This window comes from Aythya marila (genome assembly GCF_965140915.1).
Source record: "Aythya marila genome assembly, chromosome: 11".
Taxonomy (NCBI): Eukaryota; Metazoa; Chordata; class Aves; order Anseriformes; family Anatidae; genus Aythya; species Aythya marila.
Genome location: NC_139052.1, coordinates 11,867,333 through 11,873,552, shown reverse-complemented (window position 1 = coordinate 11,873,552; position 6,220 = coordinate 11,867,333).

Below are 6,220 nucleotides of genomic sequence, written 5' to 3'. Positions count from 1 at the left end.
AATCTTTCACGGCAAGAGTAGTGATTTAGAAAAAAAAAAAAAAAAAAAAGTCAAGTCAAGTCTTAAGATGTCATTTGGTAAGTTTAAGTTCAAGAGATCAACTGATATGACTGCCTCTTAGAGAAAGGAACTTGATGACCCAGAACATATCTACACCCTACGTACTATACACAAACTAATTCTTGCATAGTTATTTCAGCTGAGAAAGGTCTAGAATCTGGCCATAGGAATACGAATAGGTTAAACCATGCTCAATCAAACTATCTGGTAAAAACATGATGCAACTCCTAAAAGTAATCTAGTCCACAGCAAGTGTCAAAATTGCCATTGGATGAGTCAGGGCTAAATTTATCACCTCCAAATGCCTACCTTTCAATGCACAGCCGGTTTACTTCTCAAGCTTTCAAATGTATAGGCTGCTCATTTGTATGCAGCTGCCACAGAGCAGTCTCAAGATTCGTGTCTCAAACTTCTCCTGGTGCCTGCGTCCATATAGCCAAATGCCATGTGGGAAACTTCTTCCTTACCACTCTGTCAGCATATTCCAGTGCTGATTCGCACCATGATTGTTTATTGAGTCCTCTTTCAGCTTCTGAGTAGGAACTGTCAGGGCATATTTTTTGTGGTACATAAACGTCAGTAGAAGGGTTCACTGCTTGAATCTATTGTATTGAGATCTATCAAATTTTGATTAAAAAATAAATTATAAGCATCTGCTGGCAGAAAAGACCCCTAAAATATGGCATGTTTGAAGTGTTTGTTCAAAAGGGCATGTTCTTTTCCTTACATTCTCATCTCTCACCTTGTGAACAAAGCACTACCAAGCCTTCCAGCTCCATTATTCCTTTCCATTTTGGACAGAGGAACACCCAAGTCCATCCATAATTGTACTGAACATGTGAAGTCTGCTATTCTGCCCTTTCCACTACAGAAATCTTTATTTCTAATAGCTACAGATACTTCTCATTCCAACTTTGCTTCTCTGTGCCAAAGTACCCTGGCTTCTGTTTCAGTCTTTATAAAGAAAATAACATCTCCAGCATTCTTGTTTCTCTTGGAGCTCTAGCAACTCAAAGCCACAAAACTGACCTTTTCCTCCAACAGCAGTGTCTAAAAACTTTCCATCAAGCAGAGGGTCAGGTGTGAGACCCTGAATTTTAGCTTTTCAAAGGGGAAAAAAATGTGATTTTGAGTCTGAGTATATTGTAGTGTGATATTTTGTATAACAGACACCAGTTCTAGAGACTTGTTCAGTTAGTGCAGCCCATAACCACTGACCAACTTCCCCAACAGCAAAGAGTTCAAAACTTGGCTTTATGTCAAAAAAAAATATATATATAGTCAAAGAGCAAAGTATCTTACTGAGCTTAAACCTTCAGTTTAAAAGCAGGAGTCCTCCAACACATGTATGTCCTGAAAGCTTAAAGTATTCTTGTGGAGGAGGAAGGGAAAAGAATTTCAACTGTATGTAAAACCCCATGTACCAGAAGATCAATATAAAAATGAAGGTAGGTATAGGGTGTCTTTAACAACATAATTACTAATCAGTGTACTAGAAAGTGGTGCTGATAAGCTGCTGTCACCAGAATAAGCATAACCTCTCAGCTTCCTGTCACATAATCAATTATATTCATTTTTTTGTTGCTGGAAAAGCATTTTTTCTTTATTTTTCCTGAATTTTATAAACGGTAACGTCTTTATGAGGCATGTGTGTGCCACTGCTTGTAGAAATTCATGCAAGTATTCAACTATTTAGCAACATAAGATATCAGTTTGAGATTGAAAAACAAGTACACCCCACTTAAGCTGCAGCTAAGCATAGCAAAGCAAAATGGATTAACAAAAACTTGAAAAAATAGACTCCTTCCCGTGCAGAAGTTGTCACAGAATCATATGTATTGTCCCATGTGATTTCTAGGGTTCTGGTCTTGTGTTTCATCTGAAAGACAAGTTCTTCAGCAGCACAGTGTCAAGACCAATGATCCTTCACCACACGATAACATTCCTGTGTCAGAAACTACGTGTTTTTTGTCCAAATGGTCATTTTCAGATAGGTAGCCCAACTCTTTCTCAGATCACCAGCCTTATGCCACATGATGGATTCCTCGCTGGTAATCCTGTCCTCAGCAATAGACCAGAGCCACGTGTGTGGCCACCAGACTGGTGAGACTCAACTCACAAGCCATAAACTGGGGCTGGTGTTTGTCAGCTTCTTTGTTAGACCATTGCTGGATCAATAGTCTATATTTATAATACAGATGTTTCTCTTCAGTCTCTCTACTAAATGGCAGTAGATCAGTCTTGATGTCAGTACTAAGAAGGCATTTGTAAGTGTGCCAGCAAAAGAGTACTGTGGAGGACATAAATATGCTTATTTATTAATGGTCAGCTTCAAAATAGGAGACTAACTGACCACTAGGTCTTTGTGTCTACTTTTAGTCTGGGAAACAGCTCTTACCTTTAATAACTGCCTCCTAAATCAGAACAAATTGTAGAGCTTAACATTATATTGAGACATAGCTGATTTTATTTTAAATCAAAGGAATGAAAATAATCTATACAAATATAGGTAGGTGAACCTTAAGCAAGCACATGAAGATCAATGCAAGGATTAAGAGACTCTATTTATAGCTCATGGAAGCATTGCTCATGTGTTCGCATATGGCTCTGCCAAGCAGCAAACTTTCATTGCATTATGATGCCAGCTACAAAATACCATCCTGGTACAAAACGACTTGTGTCATTCAGTTCTATTGAGCTAAGCTGACAAATTCTTTACAGTATACTTCCTGTAAGTGCAATTACATTTTTAAGGCAGAAGTCAGTAGCCTATTCTCCAGAAAAAGATGGATTGAAAAAATGAAATGAAAGATGAATTGAAAGATGAATTAGAAGATGAATTAAAAGCTTCATGTTTGGGACTTTTGTTCCATGTGTTCATTTGCTGAGAGAGCAGCTTAGATCACATATAACTGCAACCTCCTTAAATCCAACCTATTCTATTTCTGAATTTCTGTTGTAACTCACAGAGTGCATGGTGCACCAGAGGCAATATAATGTAGTTCATATGGTACGCACTGGGGATCAGGAGGGCACGTGCTAATGATCTGCTGAGGATTTGGGGGATTCTCCAGCAGCAATCACACTAGTACAGAAGCAAGCAAGAAGGAGTTAGTGATCAGTGTTTATTTCATTTGCAAAATTCAGTATCAGTACCCCCAAAATAGAGCTGCGTTCTGTGCTATAGGCTGTTTACTAACCAATGAATAATCTTAAGAGGGAAAGAGATATTTCAGAATAAATTTAATAGGCATTACAGTAAAAGGAGTATGTATGTCACTTGTGCTATTTGACTTAAACTGCAAGTGGCAAGAGTGTGGCTTCTCAGTAAGAATCTTGTTAATCATGTGGAAATCAAAGTGCTAACTAAACACCTTGTTAGAAGTGGAGGAGCTGTGTGTGCTGTCTGAAATGCTACTGTGCCTTAACAGACTGCATGTACTTATCAGTGACTGAAAAGTAAATAGGTTCACAAAACATTCACTGTTCGATCATAAAGATATGTTGCTAATAACTAGTAATAAGAGATTTTTCCCTCATTTGCTTCCCCAGCTATGCAGTAACAGAACATACGTACATATTTTAAAAATATGGCATAGTATAATAGTTTTCATAGAGCCAGCTATGTCAGTATTTGAAATGCTATTTAAAATAGATATGTGGTGAGTAGAATCCTCTAAGGCTTAATTAATTGGTTTCATAAATCACTTTCAGATAAGTGATGTAAAGAATATTATTTGTAGAGTATCTTTGGAATGTATAAATGTGCAGAATGAAAATGTGTGGAATGAAGATGTGCAGAATGAAAGCTGTCTCCGCAGCTGGGGTGTTGCAAAATTTCCATGTAATGTTTGTGCCAGCTTGTGCCAGATGTTTATACACATCTTTCAGTTAAGATTCTGAAAATATTTCCAGGACTATATTTATTAGCGGGAATGTTTATAGCAATGATGCACTACAAGCAACAATCACAATATATTAACAGAGATTAGGTAGAAATTATGAGTATTATCACTAAAAACTGGAGGAGTATATCAATATAACTGGGGAAACAAGGTACATTAAAACCTTAATGCTCCAGGACAACTAAGCAGCACAGCAGAAAATGCACATTTAAATGCTCACATAAAAGAAGTACTTGGAGAAATGATAGGGAAAAGAATTATTGAAAAAAATTCCCTGACCTTTAGTGGTCCTCAGATGTAAGACTCAGATTTTGTTTTCTGTGCTTGCATGGGTCCAGAGATAACTTCATTGTTATTATTTGAAGGCATTGTTGCTACAAATTTACACATTTGAATAATTTTAAAGCTAATAGTGATTCAGTTATGGGAATGGAACTATGTATGTGTGGCATCCACAGCACTGGCATGGTAACAACTTTTAAGAATCTAACTGAGCACAGAAAGGAAAAGTTGTCAAATGGTCCCAACCAGGAAGTTTAATCAGAAACAAACCTATGATTTACGCTGAATTATTCTCTTCCCTCATGAAGCAGAGAAGGGATGCGAGCTGCTTATGAGAACAATTACTAATCCCTGTAAAAATATGTGCCAGCTCAAAAACTCAGATCATAACAAGGACTTAGAACATACACAAAGCTGAGTTCATGTGGGGAAACGAAGGAAAGGGAGGAGAATTTAAATAATCTCAGGAACAAATGATCGAAAACAATATGCTTTGTAACCCAAACCCTGCTGATGGCTCTCACAGAACTGGCCGGGTTTAACTGGCAGGGAAGGACAGGGCCTCTGGGCAGGCATTCCTGTGTCTCTGGGACATCCCTGGCATCACAAGTATCTCAGAAATCCCTGCAGTTTGATCACCAGATTCTCCAGTTCTTCTACAGTGTATGTAAATCCAGTCTCTCTTCTACTTTCCTGATGATGGGTAAAGGAAGATCATAATTTAGGAAGCTCTATGAATTTCCATAGCAAAAAGACACAGCCTGAACTATCTCAGGCCATTACGTAGACCTTGGAAGTGTGTTGCTCAAAAGCGTGGACACTCCCTGACCTTCTGTTTTGCTGGCCAGTGATCAAGACAACCTTCGCAGTATATAATATAATACTGTTGAACTTTTGTCTGCAGCCCTTGATTTGTAGCCATTCTGTTACATGAGATCAAACAAAAAGTTCTGCTTGGGCCAATTTGCAACTGCTTATGTTATTTTTTTTCTCTCTGTATTAATTTATACAATATTTCCTAGATAAAAACAGAGCATAATAAGAAGGCAAAAAAAAAAAAAATAATAATAAAATGGGGCAGCATTTTAGCAACTTTCATATGTAACCCCTTTGGGGAAAAGCATTGTGCATTATTTCTGATTTGGACCAGTGAATACAATCCTGTGACATCATATTTAAAAATGGCTATGATCTACCTACTGATAATGCCAAAGAAAAGCCAGATGATTTTTTTAAAGGAAAATAGCATGAAAATTACAAGGTGAAACAAATGTCTGAGGCTTATAGGCTACATGAAGGAAAGAAAAAAAAAAAAAAAAACTTTTCAAGGGAAATTTGTTATTTAATATTCTCTTAGCTCTCACTTCCAAAACTGTTTGAATTAGTCCATTTAGCTTTTAGCTGAACAAATCTGATGGGTATCAAGGTCACATTTCTCCTTTCCTTTGTCTCTTTTCATGTTCGTTTATTGTTTTTGTTTTTAGACACTGGATTTCTTTCATACTATTTTTATTGTTGTTCTTTTCCTCATTTTCACTCTCAACTTTCTTTCTCAGGCTGTTTCATGGGTCTTTCTCTCTCTCTTTTTTTTTTTTTTTTCCTTTTTTTTTTTTTTTCTTGCATAGCTTTTTCTTTCTATGATTGAAGATCTTACGTATTCTGTCTGCCCCAGCCACTGTTCTTTTAATTTATTGGCCTACCTTTCCCCCTTTTTTCCTCAGCCCTCTTCCAGCCTTGTTAACATTCTCTGGTGTGTTAATGACAGCATGTGTGCATTTTCACAGTTCTGTATAAGCAGGACAGTTGTGTCTGTTGGCTCTCAGTTGACAAGCTAACTTGTCAGTGATCACAGAAAGGTAAAAGGAGAAAGACAACAATGCAGGAAACTCATTAATGTCCAGATCATCCCATAACAATATATATATATATATATATATATACTCCCAGAAAATATTTTTTTTCTGTCCATGGTC